At 47.6% G+C, this 20,457-nt stretch overlaps 1 long non-coding RNA gene across 6 annotated transcripts in view; it reads right to left on the bottom strand.

Moving 5' to 3' along the window:
• Positions 1 to 1,415: 1,415 nt before the first annotated feature.
• Positions 1,416 to 20,457, bottom strand: part of LOC308072281 — a 57,553-nt gene continuing 38,511 nt past the window's right edge. For 2 of the 6 annotated variants that reach the window (XR_013931619.1, XR_013931620.1), the window contains exon 3: positions 1,416 to 10,183. This is a non-coding gene — a long non-coding RNA (uncharacterized lncRNA). The remainder of the gene's footprint in view (positions 10,184 to 20,457) is intronic. The other 4 variants (XR_013931621.1, XR_013931622.1, XR_013931623.1 and 1 more) reach the window with 4 other exon arrangements.

A 20,457-nucleotide genomic window follows, 5' to 3' on the forward strand; every position in this document is an offset into this window, starting at 1 on the left:
GCACACAGTTCTCATCGCCGACAATAGGGTCGCTCTGTCCTGCCTGAGCAGCTGCATTTGCCCTTCACTTCTGGGGACCAAAAGGTGACCAGGGGATGCAGGATGGGGAAACATCCCCCATCCCTCCCTCCCTGCCACTGAGCTGCCTGCTCCCTGCCCAGGCTCTGCACGCAAGGCAGAGGCCAGTATTCACGGGATGGCGTGGGCACGGCTGGGAAGCTCTCCTGCCCGACCACGACTCACCCAAAAGTGGCGATGCAGGAGCCGGTAGGCCAGGCGAGGATGACAGAGGTGCTGTCCTCATCGGTGCCTTGCTCCTCCTCCTCCTGTCCATCCTGCCCCGCAGCCTCCTTCCCGCTGCTGAGCACCCACAGCTGGTCCAGGGCCAGGCAGAGCTGTGGGCGCAGGCTGGTGCCATGTCTGCAGAGAGCAGAGGCGGGCACTGAGCTGGAGGGGGGCTCCTTGGGCTGGGTCCCCACGCGCAGAGCCCTGTCCCCCACCTGCCCTTGGGACGGACATGGGTGCCTCCAGCACCGAGGGGCCGGGGCCTGGGGCTGGTGCCAGGGTGTCCCTGGGCCGGGGCTGGGGGCAAGGATCTGGGCTCTGAGGGTCTTACCGCAACTTGGCGACCACCAGTTCCTTGTGGAGGAGGAGCAGGCGCCTCTCGCTCCTCTTGCGGCCCCGGGTCAGCCGCACGTCCGCGCTCAGCACCGGCTCGGCATCGCTGAGAGCCTCCCTGCAGAGCAGAGCGCGGCGGGCATGAGCAACGTCAGTGCTGCGTGGCCCAGCTGTGCCCGTGTGTCCCCGAGCCCGGGGGGAGCCCACCTGGAGCTGCAGCAGCAGCAGGCCTGGCCCATCCTGCCCGGGAGAGGAGGGCCCTGGCCGTGCACCGAGGAGGGGGCCCAGCCGGCGACGGGGAGGCTGGGAAGCGGGGTGCTGGTGCTGTGGCAGCGCTCCTGGGCCAGAGGCTGCCTCCTGCCAGCACCGCTGCGTGCCAGCACAGCTCTGCCCTGCTGCCTGTGGTGGCCGTGGGCTCCCCGTGACCAACGGTCTGAGCCCAACGGAAAGTGGGCGCACATGTCTACAGCACAGCTCAGGCAGGGACCAGGGACCCCGGCCTGAGTTTGAATGGGCCCCGGGCTCATGGGCAGGGTGCATGGGTGGAGGTCTCTGCTCAGGGTCATTAAGGCCTATCAGTGCCCTCAGGACTCCGACAGTAGGTAAACAAAAAAGTAATTCTGCAGGAGTGGGCTGGAAATTAGGACCCTGCCTGGCAACCAGTTAGCTGAGGGGAAAGTGCTGGAGCTTGTAGGTCACTAACCCTGGGAGGACAAGGAGTGTGAGTAGACACGACAATCAACATGATGAGCCATGCTGAGAGAGCATAGGGCAGTGGGGGACCCACAGCACCAAGGAGAGGTAACACCTTGCTGTTAATTGATGGTAGTTAACCACCAGTCGGGGACTGCCTGGTATGCAAGGCTTAGCTTCAAGATCCAATCTGTTTAAAACGCGCAGCTTCTGAAAGTATATATAAACTCGTGTTTCTGTACAATAAATCCACGTTTGCTTGCATCAAGCTGTGTCCCGTCTCTCCATTGCAGCATAATTCTGCAAACAGAGGCTCAACATTTCAGCTACACAGGGAGGAAAGCAAACACTGCAGCACTGGTAGAGTGGCACATGTCAGACATGCCTCCAGAGACAGGTTATTTCCAAAATGTGACATTCCTTGACTTCAGTTCCATGAGAAATGAGGGATGCAGCAGCATCCCTGCACCAGTAGCCAAGAGCTGTCAGACAGGCAGGGTCAGAAGGAGCAATGCCAGCGGATCCAGAGATATGCTTCTGATTATAAGCTGCCCAGCAGAAGTGGCCCAAATTGTCCTAAGTCCTGAGCCAGTGGGTTTCTGTGGAAACCTTGGACCTTCTGGGCTTTGGTCCTTTAAATGAAGAAAGAGTAGCAGTTGCCACCAGTGCTGAGACTCTCAGCTGCTTGCTTATCTGCTGTGGGTTGCAAAAGAACTGCAAGAGGCAGGTAATACCCATGAGGCTAAATTCAGGCCGGGAGCAGGTGAAGGAGTTACTGCCACCTCCCAGCCTTGCAGATGTACCTAGCACAAGGCTGCCTCTCCATTCAGTGGCACCTGGGGCAGAGGTGGGTCCTGGATGCTGAGACAAGTGTCATGAGATGTTTCATATGGCAAAACCTGACACAGAAACTGAGTAATTGTTCCCAAGCTCTCTTGGCTTGCTGCTGCTCTAGGGCTGGGAAAGGCCAAATATGCACCCAACAGCTTGTCCATCTCACCCCTATCATCGGTCTACCAGAAGTTACCATGTGACCTTCTGCCATGCAATCAAAGTGGTGTTGTGACCCCATAATAAAACACGTAAGACCAGCCAGCCCACGGCTCCTGCATACACCTTCCAACAAAAACCGGGCAGGGGCAGCAGTCTTCCCCCAGACTTCCTCACATGTGATTCATTAGCCAGATACTCTGGTGCTCTTTTGGAACATACATTTTTGACAATCAAACATCAGGCAGGCACTGTTCTTTATAAGCACCAAATCTCTCATGGTATTTGTTTCTTCTCCAGGAGACTACCAGACTTGAGGTCCCCCAAGTTTTAGGCTTTCTTTCCCATGCCAGCTCAGATCCAGCACTGCAGCAAAGGCTGGTGGCCATAAGAGCCTTCCCAACTGCATGCATTGCCAGAGAGAGGTGCTCAGGCTGACTCAGTGACATTAAAGATACCAAACACACGAGGATATGGGTGGGAGTCTCTTGCACAGCGGTTTGCAGATAGCCTGCGACACCTCCTAGGGCAAGGCTGCTCTTCTCAGGTTTGCATCGAAACCCACACATGAGGCCAGCTGGCTGAACTGCCAGCATCCACAGGTGATGGGACATCTCAGGGGCTCCCTATCTAACCATGCTTTTTGGACCCAAACTCACAAGTCAGAGCAACAGCTAAAGCAGGTTCCCAGTTTCTCCTGGGAATGAGGCAGCCTTTGCAATACTCTGGCCCCATCTGCACCCAGTCTGCTGAAAAATGTGGAAACTCATCCTTTCCAGAGGACTTCCACTGACAGTTTGCTTAGGGAGTTATCAAATCTACATAACCATATGAATGCCAATTTATTGTATATGGCATTGTTCATGTCTATTGATGAAAGCGGCTATGGAACAATACCAGGTAATGAATATATTGAGCTGAGCAGTAGATATATCTGGAATGTGTAACTAGATTCTGCTTTGACTGTTCAATTTTCCTGCACAAGTGTGGGAGTGCGGTATGCATTCACCATGTACAATAGAACTAATACCAAGAACTGTCTGTTTGCAACATTTGTTACCTCTAGAGAATTTAAAATTTGAGTGGAGGGAAATGTACTTTTGTTTGTAGAGTGTTAGCTGCATCCTTATGAATTTCAAAAGCAGGCAGGACCTGAAATATCAGCATCTGCTGCTTCTTTCTATACCTTGCTCCTTTCTTCAGAATTCAGGTTTTGCTTTCTTCCTTTGTGGCTGTTGATTTCCTCCACTGTTGCTGATGTGGGCTGCATCAGCAAGAAAGCTTTGAATGCATCAGCATGGAGCAGATAGACAGACACTCAAACTGTGATACCTGAAGGATACAAGTGCCTGGCAAGAAATAGTTTGCTCCATGCAAGTACACATCAACCATGACACCTTGTTTTCTTTGGTTTACAGAGGTGTTTTTTTTCTAAATAACAAGGTTTTTGTCCTTTGTACAAAAAAAATAATGTTTCTCTGTTATGAAGACAGAGAATTTCCTGAGCAGCTTCCACTTAGCTGGAAAGCCATTTGCCACTGAGCAGTATTTAGATCACCATCTGCCCTACGCAGCCAGCAAGCTCATGGCTTGTTTGTTTCCTGCCGTACTTGGGTTACATGTGTCAATCACAGCAGTACAGAAGGAGATCCTAATCTCCCATTGATCCCAGGAAGGCCGGCAGGCAGGCTCCACTTGGTGTGCCTCTCCTGTGAGATGGACGTGGGGAGAGGCGAGGAAGCCAGCGCAGTATTCCCAACCCCCAGCCTGAGGAAGGGATGAGGAGGAGGCTTTGTGGGCCATGCTCAACAGGAGGGTGAAGAGAAAAAAAAAGAGAGGGGATGAGCAGGACCAAGGACCAAGGGCACAGCCTGCACTCCGTTCTTTGTCAAGCACATCAGTGCCTTTAAAGCCTCCAGACAGCCTTGGTGGAGCTTGTACTGGTATCACACTCCCACCACCAACCTGAAGTACCAGGGGCTCTTTTGCAGTTGTCTCCATTTGGATGAAGCACCAACACATGTCAGGCAGTGCTGAGCATGGCCGAAGTAAGCTCAGGCTGGCTGCTAAGAATGCTGCATAGCAATCACTGCACTCTGGCTCCTGCTCTCTTCCCTGCTTTTTGCCTCTCACCTCCATACCGCCAACCCCGAACACACAGGGTGGGTGCTCTGCTGCTCGCCCACCTGTGAGCAACACATTTCAGTCTACAGAAATTAGAAATGTCACTTTGCCTATAGGTTTGGATCTAGTCACTTAAGAACCCAAGGTATCATTATTTAGAAAAAACAAACCAACAAACAAGGAAGCTTAAAACAGCCATGCAATAGTGGGACTCTAAGAATTTTGAGTAAACTATCTAGTATCAGCCTTACTCTTCAGCCACCAGCTCTGTGGCGAAAACTGCAGGGAGCTTCTGAGCTTCCTTGTATCCTGAATGCTGCAAATTCCAAAGCTAAAACAGCCCACACTTGCAGAGGACTTTGAAATGCTTGGTTTTATTTCCATGCACTTGTGCTAAGTGTTTTTACTCATTGAGATAATGGCTATTCATCCCAAAACTATTTTGTAAAAATCCAGTCAGAGGAGGCAATCTTCTTATCTCGTAGGATACATAGGTTTTTGTTTAAATATGATAGGCTACAGAGAAATTAATTTAGTCTTTTGAAATGGTCCCTCTTTCTCTGTAGATATGTACATATATATATGCATGTATTTTTAGCCAATGCAACAAAAAGTACAAAGTTAGTTTAAAATTTCAGCTAACAGCATTATATGTTTTTTTTGCAGAGACAGATCTTTTCAGCTTCTGCTAATTAGCATATCTTTGACTCTGATGGAACAGTTTAAACTGGCTAAAAACCTAGCCCAAAAAGTGTCATTTAATTTTCTAACTTAATTTCAAGCTACAAATTGGATTGTCTTGTTAGGTTGTTTAATTTTATTTCAAAATGTTAAAGGAGTATTAAGGAGTCATGTTTTCCAAAATTTGTGGCTGCAAAAGTTCCTGAGACAAGGAGGCTTGGGTTTAGCAAAGCTTCATGCTCTGCTTCTTAAAGGGGGGGGGGGAAAGACACAGGGAAATGAAGTTTGTGAGGATGAGCAAACAGCAAATGCCAAACAAAATCAGCAGAGGATGGCAAAGGCACTGTCAAAATTGCCTTCTACAGATCCCTTAAGTAAAAAAAAAAAAAAAAAAAAAAGTTTTTATGTCCTTACCTATTTTTTTCTGTCATCTATGTGCTGTTCCACTTGCCCAAAAGTTATGCTTCTCAAAAGCCTGCCAAAATAACATTTTTCCCTACTTCCACCAAGCCTTCTCCAACCTTGGAGCTGCCAAGTAATCCTGTTCTCAGTATCAGATCAATCTTCAAGTTTAGATACTTGAAAACATACAGTTCCACGTGATTTTTTTGCAAAACTTCAAACTGCATGAAAATCTGCAAAACCCTCTGGTAGCTTAGACAGGTAGAGAGGAGTGTGGACAGAAGCGCCTACCAAGATCTGAGTGCTTGGTGCCATGTATGTGCTAAATAGCAACCGTATATTCCTCTAAATAGACAGGAAAAGCAAAACAGCGATGGAGCCAAGGATTTAATACCTCAGCATTGTAGACAGGGCTTGGAGGCACCAGTCACAGATACATATTTCAGGAATACCAAGCCTGAAACTGAAGCCTCCTTCCCCACAGGAGGCTGCCTCAGCCACCACCCACGGACACCTCTGTCTCAGTTCCTGCGGAGGAACCAGAGGAACCAGCTCTCTGGCTGCTGTGGGGACCTGGAAGGTGCAGGTCCCTTTCCCGGAGTATTTCTAGCACTTCCTAAACACGTCAGACTCATAAGAAGTCCTTCAAAAGTCTACCTGGATGAGGCACCCAGCTGGGCTGCAAAAACCTTCTTGCAGGCACTTCCAGAACTGTGTAGCCGCCTCCTTTGATGCTTAAGACACCCTGAGGCTCCTATCCTCACTGTCAGGAGCCTGGAAAACAGAGACTGCCGAGTCACTCAGACTGTGCTGCAAAACACCACCCCAAAGGATTCCACCTCTGCTTTCCTATTCATATGTGACTCACAAACAAACATGCTGTGAAAACTTCCAGTCAAACCAATTCCGCTATAAAACCCATAAAATTAAGTGCGAGCACGCTCACATCCCCCTGCCTTTCTTTGATGAGAGGATAAAGGTCTGACTGGGCAAAGTCAGCCGAGGGGTTGCTCCACTACCCAGTTTCTCAGCATTGCTGCCAAGAAAATGAGCAGAGCTGTGGTTGTTTTGGTTAAACCACACCTTGCTGATGCCAAGGCACTGCAAATGAGCTAAGCCTCATTCAGAGGAAATTTATATCAATTTTCCGTCTCCAATGAAACCTGCATGAGAAGTTGCACCTACAAGAAAAGGATGTTTGGGTGATAAATACTGTGAGAAGACAAGGGCCAAACAGAGCTGCCAGGCACCAGACGAGGCGGTGGGAACGTCTTCAACAACACAGGCTGGCTGGGGTCCTGCCGGTGCTCACTCTGGTTCTAACAGCTGCCATATGCGAGCACAGCAAGGAGCAGACCCTCTGTCAGAGTCACTACAGCGGGCAAGGCACTTAAGAAAGAAGGCATTAGCTGCTGTGCAGCAGCAGCAGCATCAAAAGCGGTGGCAGATGGGGGAGAGGGGGGGAAGATGGATCTTCTCAAGCCAGGATAGTGCCCAGATTTGCTCACACATGGTGGTAGATATGGTGCAAATACTACAGACATCTAAATATCTATATAGGTGTGGTTATCAACACAAAACAGCTTAGCTGCTGCAGGCCTCCCTCCACTGCCTGAGGGCTAAGGAGAAAAGCTGTGGCCCCTGTGGTGGTGACACCCAGCTCTGACATACTTGGCCACCAAGACTGGCTGAAGACAGGCATGAAGCATTTAACAACAGAGGCAACTAGTGATTTGGACAGAGTTTTAAAAAAAAAGGTCAGTCAAGGAATTTTATTTTACCTGCAGCTCCGTTTCCTGAATTAGTCTTGGGGAAGGTGACTAAAGTTGCAGTTGCTTTGTCCAAAAGATGAACAAATGGGATTTCTGAGGTTGAAGGCAGGTGCTTTCAGATGTGTTACCCACAAACATCAGTCTGTTCCCCTCTCTCCAGCTCTGCTTTTCCCACAGGGCAGATTCCTGCTGAGTGAGAGCTCACAAGCCCTCCACGAGCCCAGGGAAGAAACCTGGATGCAGATGGGTACATGACAGGGTTAACTGGCTGGAGCCACTGCTGACCTGTGATTTCCAGTAATATCCCCAAACAAGAATGAAAATGGGTTTTGAGGTTCTGGGCTGAGGTAGCAGCCTCCAACCGTGGCCCTGCAGCTCCTGCAGGATGGGGGAAGCACTGTCAGTCAAACACCTCGTGCCCCAGGGGTGGCTGCCCCAGTTTCAGCTGTTCTTGGTGGCATAATTTCCTCTCACGTGTCTGTCCTCTAGCTCTGTGGTTTGTGGCTGCTGCCCAAGTTCTGACATACAGGTCATTAAAACTGAGCATCATCAATGTAAACTGTCTGACAGTAAATTAGGCCATAGTCATCAGCGGTGGAGAGAAGTTGGTCATAGTCAGGGTATGTCTCACCCTGCAGACAGGGTACCCTCAGCAGCCAGGTGCCTTTCCTCTCTCCCTATAGCCCATGGGAAACTGCTTCTTCTCAGCTCCTTGTTTGCCGAAGAGGTCAAACTGGGGAGGACTCTGTGCTGACCTCCATCACACCACACCCAGATGCCTCTGCCTGATGCAGGGTAAGCCGCCCATCACTTTTTACCTGTGGGAAGAGGCAACTTGTGGGGTACCAACTCCTCCCTCCAAGTGGCACGGCTGAGGCCACTTGTAGGAGACAGACCACCTCCATCTAACATGTTTCCACCTCTGTAAGTCGGCTGGATCTCTTAGAAGGAGTTAGAACTGACCTCAGCATTCAGGTCTGACCCAGCCCACCTGATATAGCTACACTTGACATTGAAGAGCAAAAGCATCGGACTCCAGCATGAACACCACCCTCAGTTTCCAGCACAGCACTGCTGCAAGACGTTGCCATCCAACATCTCCTCTGCTGTGAGCCTTTCTCCTTCCCTAAGCTGCCTATCTGGAAATTTTGGCAGCCTGCTGGCAACGAGAATGGTTTATAACATACGAGACCATTCCATTAAATAAGATGGGCAAACACTGACTTTCTTTTGGTAAAAAAATCCCACAGACTATGAAGTTCTATGGGAGACAGCCACCCCTGGTCAATCTCCTGAGTGTATTTTCCCCACAGCATCTTTTCTACTCCCCTGCTTGAAAGATGAACATACCTACCTCCCCTGAAGCCATCACATCTGGTTGCAGGGAACTGCAGGCAGCGACAGTACAGAGGGTAAGAAGCCCCTTCACTGAAGCAGCTGTGCCCGAGATAGGGCATTCAAGCACGTCAGCCTTCTTCATCTTTTTAAACACTGCCAGCACCGTGAGGAAGGCAACCTCTCTGCTCAGCCCTGGGAGGCATCATCCCAACACTGGCTTTTTATGTAGTCTGGGGAGTAATCCAAAAGAAGAACATCGCAAGTGGACAAAATAGTACATTAAAAAAGGTCAGGTTAACAAGGGATTTCTAAAGAAAGCTGGGAAAAAAGACACAGTCCCAGGTGAACTTTAAGAAGTCTACACAGTAACAGAGGGGTATGGAGACTCACCAAGCCTCCCTATACTGCTTATCAAAGCTGTCTTGCATCAGACAGGTGGGCAGTCTGCATTGATTGGGGTATTACTTTTGAACACGCTATGATCTTCCCTGTGCTGTCTTATCCAGCAGGCAGGCAGGGAGCAGATTACCTGTGAGGCATTACAAAAGGTAATCTTTATTGACAGCTCTTAGAAGAAGGTCTCCTTAAGGCTGGCTTCCCACTGTCATTCCTAATGTGTTGGGCTTGGCTTTATTCTGAGCAGGTAAGAAAGGTAAAGATGGCAAGAAGCTGTATTTAATGCCTTAGTTCCCATCGAAGTGAGCACCTTCATCTGCGTTTTTTTTTGTTCACCCACTCCAGGAGTCTAAGGACAGCTATAAACTGGAGAGTAGCAACGTGAGTTGTCTATATTGCAGTAATGACCCATCATCCCCATCCCAACCCAAAGTCCCTGGGTGCTCAGCGCTACAAAAACACCTCTCTGAATTTGCACTTCCCACAAAACAACTGGTTTCACTTCGGTTCCTTTCCATTTTTGGTGAGCGTGAAACACGTCAGGTCATGATTCCCCTGCCTAGCTAAGCCAGTCTCCTTATGCATCTGTTTGTCTTTCTGAGTGTCACTTTGTAGGTTACATGACAAAATCTTGCCTCCGGCTTACAAAGGAAGAGTGGCCCGTAAGGAACACCAAATGACACCCTGCCCCAGTTCCTCCCAGGGATGTTGCAAGAAAACCATCAGCCCCACAGGCTGGGGGGCAACGATCTCTGGAAGTCATGAGGGGGTTTATTGCCTAGGGGTAGGGGACTCTTTAGGAGATGCAAAGAGTGTGTTACCAGCTCTGCCACCTGGCTCCTACTGCCTTGAGGGGAGGTGTCCTCAATATCAGGATAGCCCATTCTTGCACCTGGAAGATGCTGTCCTTCAAGACCTGTCACCTTTCCTAAGCTCCTTTGCCTGTCAAACTGCCTCCCATGGGATGCCTTGCTCCCCTGCTCTGAGGCACAGCTGGCAGTTTGGTTTCTGATAAATTACTTCTGCCTTCCCAGAGCAGCGCAGCTCACCCGGCAGCCTCGGAGGGTCACAACGTCTTGCCAGTATTGCAAAAACACAAGCAGAGGGAAAGGGACATGTAACATCAACCCAGGACAGCGTTGCCTAAATCTCTGTACAGGACCCATTCTCTGAAGAATTAAAGAAGGGAATACAACAGGCAAATATAATCTATTTCTATGGAAAATACGGCTTGTCAAACAAACCTGATTTCGCTTTGTGATGAGATTACAAATTTGGTTGATAAAGGGAACTGTCCAGCTGTAATAGGCTTAGATCTTCAGAGAGCTTTTGACTTAGTATCAAATGACATCTGGTTTTAAAAAATTTGTACTATATAGCATCAATAAGGCATGAACTAAACGGATTAAAAACTGCCTACCTGACAGATATCAAGCAGCAACCAGTCAGGGAAACCAGCATTAAACGGGAGCAGCGCTAGTGAGGTGGCATGAGAAGCAGGACTGTGCCCAGAATGGTTTTCTGCTTTCAGCTGTGCTCTGGGAGTTGATGCAGACAAAATTGGCAAGTGACGCAAAAGCCAGCAGCTCAGCAGAGAGTGATGATGACAAGGTTGCCATGCCAAGACATATGGGTCACCGAGGGAGCCAGAACTGCTCACACAGAGTCAGCTTGAATATGGGAAGTCACGTGTCTACAAAGGAGAAACACACAGAACAGGGACTGTACCCCAAAATGGGGGCTGCGATGGCCACAGGACTGAAGGTGACCTCCCAGCATGAGGAACTGGCAAAGAGACACAATTCTTGTCTACCAATCAATCCCATGTGACTTGTGCTGTGACAAGGAGACCAGACCTGGGATACTATGCAGCCTTCTGGCATCTGGAGATCAAGAAAGCATGGAAAAGTCAAAGGCAGTCAGGAGAAATTGCTACCTAAACTATTTAGGGGCTGGTGGGCGGGGAGAGAAGTGCATTAGCAGAGAAGCTCAGACAGCTTGAGCTGCCAAGAGCTTTTTGGCAGGCCCTCACCCTCGACATCCTCATTTCTTCTGAGCATCGCCCTTCAGCTTCAAGGGCTCCTCCTTCTTCCTGGTGGACAGCCAAGATGGTGCGTGAAGGCCATGTCCACCCACAGCCCGGCTCCTCTGGGCTGACACAGCCCTGTGACCACATGGACTCCGCAGACCAGACCCAGCCTGTCACACGCCCTTCCGCGCCGCAGGCAGGGGAGATCCACACGTGTCACTCAGAATGTCTTGATGGTATTCAAGCCTCAGTAGTGTACTGCATCACACAAGCAGGACTGGGAATAATAAGCTGTGCTATTTGCAGCATCGTAACCATTTTAATTTGCAATTTTCCCCAAATGAGACACTTGCATGTCAATTGTCTGCTACCAATTACAAGACAGGCAGTATATGCCTTGAAAAAGTAGCATCAGCCTCTATTGGGATCATTAAAAGACAGCACTGTAATCTCACCCAGGCATTTTAGGTGCTTAACAAACCAAAAAGGGCAGACCTTCCTTAAGAAAAGCAGCGAGAAGCTGCCAAGTGTGTCTTTTATCGGAGTGGAGCTTGCCAAGGTGAGTTTAACAGTGCTATCTTGAGACTGCCAGGCTGAATTACTTTGAAGATTTTGTTGTTTTTTTGCTTTTGTTGCTTTTTTAAGGAAAAGAAAAAAGACTAAGATAAAAGAAGAAATACAGTAAGGAAAAAGAAGGAGAACAGCAACCTATAGCCTTTCACTAAGAGAGCTGCAGCTCCTTGACAAAAATGCAGGCAGGAAGCTTTCTGCAGGACACACAACAGCAGCACAAGCTTGGAGTCTGCAAACTGCTAAGTGTCCCCTACACCACTCCCTGCCATCCAGCATTTCGGCTTCACTTTCTCTGACACACTCTTCATGCCTATGTGCCCTTTGGGGAGCCTCTTCCCTGCCTCAAGGCCATGGGGCGAGTGGAAAAAGGACCCTCTTGCTGCTGGGAGCAGAACAGGCTACAGGGCAGGCAGGATGGTGTGTGCTTGGGTCATCTCTCAACAGAGCCTGCCTGCTTTGTCATTTGGGATATTGTTGCCCCTTTCTGCTAGACAAAAACTCAGCTGTGAGGAGACGTTCATCTTCCCACATGGATGGCTCTACTAGGGGAGAAGCCTTCCCTCCTTTTCCAGCTGCTGCAGAGAACAAACCTTTAGGGTCTCCATGTGTGAGGCAGATCTTCTGGGTAGACTTCATGGATACAAGACACTGCTCCTGGAGCCCTGCCCTGCCAGAGAAGGTGACATAGGGAACAATAGGACCTCTGTGCTTCTCTTTACAGAAGGGGGACTCTTTATGGTTGGGGAAGATCATTATCAGTGCATTTAAAAGTACAGGATGATTTTTTAGAGCATCTCCCCTGCATGGCTGGAGCTCATCTCACCAAAGTCCTGGGATGCACATCATTCCTGCTGGGCCAGCTGGTCCCCCAAGGAGCTGCAGATCAGTGTGGCAATAACACCACAGTTCTCCTTTTGGGCTCAACAGATGCAACATGCACACAACAAAGCTGAACAAGCTCTCCAGCAGTACAAGTACCTACTGCTGCGAACTGGTCCCAACAACCAAGACGACCTGGAGCAGCCCAAAGGAGGCTGAAATAAAACTAGTGCAAGTGAAAGGGAAGATGGGTACTGTATAGCCAAGTGGCTTCTTCTTCAAATATTTGAGAGTTAACCTGCTCATCATAGAGCTGGACACCAGAAAAGGCGAAAGAGCATAGGAACTTTACTACCAAGACAATGCCCACATTATGGCAGCTCTTTTAACAGCCCAACCAGGGCCAAGGCTCTTCAGGAAGCTTTCTTGTTTGGCCCTTCCTCATCAGCTGCCTGTTTGGCACCAGGCTGTCTCCCATTCATATCTTTGCCTCATTTCCCCCTCCAGCACCCACACTGCAGCCAGCATTGCTTATGCAGGCCATGTTTTCCAGAAGATGCCGACAACAGTCTTAGGGAAGGCAAAATCGCAGTGGGACGTGTGGAAACAAAGATGCTCGCTGCCCTGCAGTAAACATCAGCCATCGCATCTTCATTATAATCAGGCCTTCATTGTTGGTGAACAATGAACTCATCAGGCTGGGGCATGTGTCCAAAATCGTCTCTCGGCTATGTGGAAGATCAAGTAAGTGGCTTTATCAAAAAACAACAGAAAGCTAACAATTGCCTTATCCCTGTCCACGTGTCCCACAGACTGGGATACAACTGGGTCTTCTTTCATCCGGTCAAGGCCAGTGAAGTTTGCCCCAGCACCCAAAGGCTCGAAGATTCAGGAGAGGATTTCATTGGGACTGGGAAGGTAGCAGGGCTGTCCATGTAGGAGGTGTCTGGGTGGGAGCTGCCAGAATTTAAACCCCAAATCACAGGGTGTGGAGGTGTCCAGGATGTTTTTCCTATGTATGGGTCAGCAGGGTTGCAATGGCAGCTGTTATGGTGTGATGTGGCAAGCTAAACCTGCATGCTTGTAACCTGAAGCATCACTTAGATGAAGTCTTTTTCTTTATTTTCATATTTTCTTATGAGATCAAACAGCCGCCCTATAGCTAATCCCTTGCACCTCTAAAACACAGATCTTCACTTAAAATGTACTGCTCACAACACGGAAATTAGATGTTATCCCCTGATTTCAAACTTCTAATTAAAAATTCATCACAATGTTTAAAGTAGGAATTTTGAACATAATTATAACTGTAACCTAGGACTCTTCTCATTTTACTCATTTCTTGCTCAGTTTCAAATCTAGCCAACAATATTCACATTAGAAAAATACTTTAGAGCCATATTGGAAGTAAACATAACATTTTAATAGAGGAAAAGCAAGAAGAAAATTCTTTTCCTTTACTTTGTTCAGCCGTCTATACCTGCAAATTCTATCATGCATGAGAGTCTTAAACCACCATATGGTTTTGTATACTTAATAGGCAGCAGCAGCAGACTCCTGCAGGCTGGGATGATTTTTTCAACATCTCAGAAAAAAAGAGCCTGAAAACATGATAAATACTTCCGAATTCCAATAGCTTTTTAATGTGCACTTCTCTTGCAAACAGATTGCATTTATGAAACATGAATAAATGCACACATAAAAAACCCCTACATACCTCAGTTATTGAGATTGAGCACAATTATTTGTGAAAAGACCCCACAGCAAATCTTCCTCAGATCTTTGTCGGTCAATCGGCTTGACAGTCAGACTGAATTTCCAGTTTGGAAGTGATTTATAGGGTGCTCATAGAAGCTAAAGAAAGCAGAGTGCTAATTAAGTGTCTTTAACTGCCTGAACATCAGGTACAACTCAAAGCAACTGCACTGCAGACTTTTTCCCTGCAATGGCCCACTAACAGCTCCTGAAGGCTCCAGATTCAGCCAAGCTGAAAAATATATATTTCTGCCTTCTGTGTTGCTGTTAGCCGGCTGAGGCAGCAGGAGCTGTGCAAAACTGTGGTGTGCATAAGCCTGACTGATGCTCACCTGCAAGCACAAAGGGCCACAACTGCTCCTGAGCCACCGCATACCAATTTCCCCTGCCAGAAACAAACAGCAGCTCTATAGGTCTGAATTGTTACTAATAATGTGGAGGAGTCTCACTGTACACCATAAGGGCTCGTTTGATCATGATAAAAACAGTGATGAAAGGAAGCACTGAGGCTTCCAAGCTCCGTGTGAACACTGCACTTTAAATCACTAGAACAAATTAAATTCTAAGAGAAAAATGCTACAAGGCACTTGGCCAGGCTGCCTGAGCTTGGAGGGTTATTTACACAGTTTCTTTCTTTCAACAAGTAAGTTTTCTGAGTGAAGCTAAGGCAAATATTCACTAGCGAAGCTAATTTGTAGTAGATCTTGAACACTAAGAAAAAGGAAGGCAGAGGAGATCTGACCTGCCAGAAAGAGATAGCTTCATCCACATTTAAATTATTGAACCACTCTCTTCTGAATAAGCTCTCAAGAAACATGTACAAAAGTTCAAACCAGGAGATCCAGGCATGGAGGACACATGCTGCATCCAGAACCAACACGCTGCATTAGTGTATAGGAGCTGAAGATTACATTCCAAGTTGATCTAAACTGGTATCACCCTGTTAAAGTTCAGGATAAATTCAGATACACTTGAATTTAACAATCAAAGCTAAACTGAGTAAAAATCCTTTTTACAAATGCCATAGATTACTCTCCACAAACAGGACTTCCATCTCATGACCCAATCTGTATTTGCTGGGTTTTGGGGTTTTTTTGAGGTTCATGTTTTGGGATTGACTAAGCCCAAGATAATAATTTTCTGTTCTTCTAGGTAAGAACCTAACTGCCATGGAGAACGAGCAACTCAAAAAGTTTGACCTGAAGGACTCAAAAAAGAAACACTAGTAATAGAAGCCTCCAGGTATGGGTACTCTTTACATGGACTTCATTTCTTGAAGCTCAAGAGCTGTCCATCCTGAGAAGTGCAAAGTCAAGCAAAAGTGCTAGGACATCTGCATGGAGATAAAAAATTACTGAGACGTATGAATTCTACCATCTCCAAAAAAATCAAAATACAGTTTAAGAACGAAATCTGAATGCACCTAACAGTGAGACAACCCATCACTTGGCAGCTTCCCTCAGGACATGGTAGTCACCATCACGGGAGGTCTACAGCCAGCTGGCTAAAGGATGCATCCTAACTAAATCAGGAGCTATGGGCTAGATATGGAAACTGCTGGCTAAAGTTTCAAGGCTTGAATTATTATAGAAGGGCAAGATTCATCCATAATGACCCCACCCAGCCTTCAGACCCATGAATAATGCAGTTACTTCTGTTTTCATTTTGGCAGCAGCCATTGACTTGGATGCAAGTCCCTAGACCTCCACTGCATACACTGGATCTAAGCTAAGTAAGTGAGGGTACCAGCTGAGGCTACAGGATGGAAATTTACAGAAATGAAACAAATTAACAGCTTCCCAAGCTCAGCAGTATTCATCTGACTCTTCTGCTCTGAGTGTGCTGAGAACACTTGCACTTTTATCGCTGTAATTATGCAGCCCTGCTCATTGCTTTGCTGCCTAGCCCAAGGTTTATAGAGCAACACAAAATTTTTGGTGGTTAATCCTGGCTGTTAGTTACTGCTAGCATTTCATCTTATCCCAATCACAACTGATGCTTACGTTTACTACATGCTTTATGAGGTTTGACACTACTTTTCAGGCACAGTTTCAATCTGGCAGCATTGCAAGCAAACCACTGTCCTCCTCGCTTGGCAGGATGCTTCAACTCGAAGACAGGTTTGGAAGTGCAAGTTGGGGAGATCAGCTCGGATTCCCTGTTCCTTGGGACAGCCTTGCTGGGCAAGCAAAGGCAGTTCACCTTCTTTCAACGTATTCCAGTGTCTCTGGCACTTCCTTTGGAATGAGCACTGGGACCTTTTCCTTTCACCTAGCAGTTTTACAAGGTGATCTTCAAGGCGTCCAGAACTGCTTCATCATTGCTTTGTAAATGGACACTTATCTTTTAATATCATGTGGTGACTGTATGGCAAACATGCATTACTCTTACATTATCAGCTGCCTGTGATTTATCACCACATTTATTGCAGATCCATAATGGGCTCAGATTTATGCTTTCATTTATTTTTATGTCTTAAAGAGACCAGTACAAGTTTCATTTTGCTCCTTTTCTGCTCTTCAACTGAAAGGCACTTCTCTGCTGCCTTCCAGCCAGGGTTCTCTTCCAAACAATCAAAATCTCCCTTGTTACATGGGGAGAAACACAGCAACAAACACTCTCAAACAACATTTTTTACTTTACTAACTATAGTATATGCCACAGATAACGGTGCTTTTCTACACTGAGCAAATACTTTTGCCAAGAGACAAAAAAAAAAAAAGGAAAAGAAAAAGTCAAAAAAGGAAAACTCCCAGTCATCACCACCCTACAGGATTATGCACCTAAGATCAGATTTGGGAGCCGCCTTAGTTAACCGGACTCTCAATAGTATTAATACCTCTACACCAGCAGGTATTTTTTCATGCAGAAATCCCTACACCTCTAAATGTGACAAGAGAAACCCGGCGTTGAGCATTGAGCCAGGGAGGATTTTCACAGCACATCTTCCTCCACTGGCTCACGTAGCTCCTAGGCATGAATTCCAGCAGGGTCCTCTGCTCATTCTGCTATCCTCACAGACCCACCTGAAACCCGATTGCAGCTAGGAATATCAACTAAGGCACAGAGCAACAGAGACACAAGCCCCTTCCTGGATGAAGCAGAGCGCTGCCAGGAAAGGAATATCTTAGTGCTGCATCTAACACCACTGTGCAATATCAATTCAGGCAGAGGCTGAATTGCACTCTGAATGTGCTCACACTGCTGCAGCACAACTGACTGCCCTTGGTAAGCACAGGCTACAGTTAATAGACTCCTCTTTATTAAAGTATTGGAAATTTGTCTCCATTGCACTTCCAAAATGGACAATGCCTTGATTTGAGTTTCTCCTCTGGCTTTAAACAAGTCAGCATCTATTTTCAAGTGCAGTTTGCTCCTTCTTTCCTAGTGATTTCTCACTTGAGAAACATTAAATGCCTCCCCATTCTGCTCCCTCTATCAGCCGATTCTTTTTTATATTAGCATCCATCATTTCTCCCATTTGCTAGATGGGTTCCAAGTCAAAAGGCTCACTGCCTGCTAGATAACAGAACGCATTTGGGATTTTCTGAGAAGCACCAGGGCAGCAGCACTGGTGCCCTGACTGAGCCCAGGATCCCGCCTGACCTAGGTGCTGTACACACTGCCCACCTGCACTGTCAGCTGGTGACCCTGAACACCACCACCGAGCCCCACATACCCGTGCAGATCTGCATGCACCCATGGCTGCTGAACACCAAGAGAAGACAGCAACGTGCCTGGCCCACTCCCAGGCACCAGAAGAAGGCAGCAGCAGGAGATTTTTGCAGGGCAATGCCAGATCACAAAGACGTCCTTTAGCATAGAAAGCACCTCCAAATTCAATACTGGTTTGCACAGCTGTGCTCCAGGACCCATGAGCAATGCAATTAAATTAAGTATACTCTTGCACAACAAGGCTCAGCTCCGCTGCAGGTAGCACCCAGCCCAAAAAACTAGTTTGGAAAATGCATTTACATAGGGTCCCAGCCTGGCCACGAGCCCCACCCCAGTGACGGTCATGTCCTGCTCTTGCAAAACTGATGCATTTCGCCCCACAAAACCTCCTTGCCACTGCAAGAGACTGCAAGGCCATTGCCACATCTGCCATGCCCCACTCGGTCCATACCATTCACTACAGCTCCAGTTGGTATAACTAACCCCAGCTGGACACCACGGGCCAAAGCAATCAGGACAACCCTTCTGATGCAGCTGGCAGTGGCCCAGGCCACACACAACACCGTGGCCACAGGTCTTTTGCCTGTTCCCCACTAGCTAGCAGCTGGCCTGCTTTCCTGGAGCGTGGGGTATTTATAAGTCTGAGAAGGGAAGGCTTCAGTGGCCTATCATTTTCCACATCTGGGGCTTTGTAAAATTCTAGGCTGAAGGCTGATTGCCTCCAATCACCCCAGCCATCTATTATTGGTCCATAAAAACACACAGTGCACCGCCCTGGAGTTGCTAATAGCAGCTCAATTATGAAGGAATTTGCAGGGGAAGCAGAGAATCAGTCTCATTCTTATGTGTGCCTCCACCCCAAAATTAAAGCACTTACTTGTGGAGCCCAGAATTCATTTTCTGAGGCAATCTATTCATTGGCATCTCACAGGAAGATTGAGAAGTGGCCTTTTTTGGGTCTTTCACTTGAATAAAGCATTCCTTCACTCTTGCTTGAAGGAAGCTGGGATATGGGGAGCTATCGCTTGAATTAGGATAGGTTTTCAGTACAACAGATGATGTAGGACATTCTGTTCACTCACTGAGCTGTAGGGTCCCAGCTGTAATGCACTGGGTGGAAGAAGCACATAACCAAGCCAATAGGCTCCACAGCTGCTGTGAAAGACCACCCTGAGATGCAACCACTTGCATCCTGTTTGGCTTCTGCTCTTCATCGCCGCTGCTGGGACTGCTGACAGAAAGAAGCATGGGAAATGGGCAGGAGGTAACCACAGGGCACAGAAGAGAAAAAAGAGAAATACCGTTGTGTGCAAGGAAGAAGAAAACAGTGGCGACAAACAGCAGGACAAAGAAGTTTCTCCTGGGGGCACAGCAATGCAATACACTTTCTGAGTGGGCGTCCATAAGGCACTGACCAGCTCGCTCTCTGTGGTCTCTCTCCACTGAAGCAACAAGAGCTAGGCAGGAAATTATTTTCACACTCTTTCCTCCATGAAAAAAAATGAAAGTTTATAACAAACCAAAAGCATTCTTAGGGAAAGATGCAGGTTTGATAATACAACTGCCATGTGCCATTCCCACTCCTCCCCTTCCATCCTTTGCTTTCTGATTCAGGATTGTTCGAAAATTAAAAAGGATTAAGTCTCTTTTTTAATTAAAGGTGGTAAAAAAATCAATGGCCAATTCCATAACTAATGGATTTGGGGCAACTCAGACAACAGCTGCTAAAAATACTCCACATTTCACGTTTTCATCAGCATATAGATACTCCAGATATTTTCAGAAAACCTTTTCTTCCCTTGTTTTATTTCCTACTTCCAAACAGAGCTTGGATTACTTAAAATCAATAGCACAATCAAGAGCCAATACTAATACTAAACTCCATCACCTTTTGTCAGCTGGACTGAGCAATCCCCTGCCCTCTTTCAGGGTGACAGGGAGTCCCCGGACAGAGGCAGCATGAGCTCCCGCCTTCTGAAGTGCTTGTGCATACGCCTCAGTCTGTGTAATAAACTGTCGGACTTTATAAACATGTGCACGGCATACTGCAGGTTACACATGCAAGCTGTGCTTTCACAGGAAAGGACACTGAAGCATGAAATACTCTTTCAACTATCTTTTTACGCTCCCTGCTGCACAGAGCACAGAGCAGAGGCATGGACCCGGGCACAGCTCATTAGCTTCCCTCAGCGATGCTCTGGTGTCAGCCCGCCGGGCTCTCCTGCACCATCAACGTATGGTGTAACGGCACAGCCTCTGTGCAATATTCTGCTCAACAGCCTAGGAAAATTCACCTGTCTCTCAACACTTCTGCATTTCCACTCCCCTCTGGCCCTCCAAAATGTGCACCTCCACAGCTGTTTGCCGGTAGAAGCTCCCACCTCTATCCTCCCTCATCTGCTTGAGAAATCACTAGCTCACTTCTTATTATTGTTTTGGTGTTGGGGGAGATGATTACACCACCGCCCCCTTATTTTTTCCCTGTGTTTTGCACATTGCTTGAGTGATCCCAGATATGCAATCTGCCCATTTCCACGGCAGAGTTGGAAAAGACTTGCCCGTTGCACAGGGACACTCCCAAGAGCATGCATT

Source organism: Falco punctatus (assembly GCF_963210335.1).
Source record: "Falco punctatus genome assembly, chromosome: 12".
NCBI classification, from domain to species: domain Eukaryota; kingdom Metazoa; phylum Chordata; class Aves; order Falconiformes; family Falconidae; genus Falco; species Falco punctatus.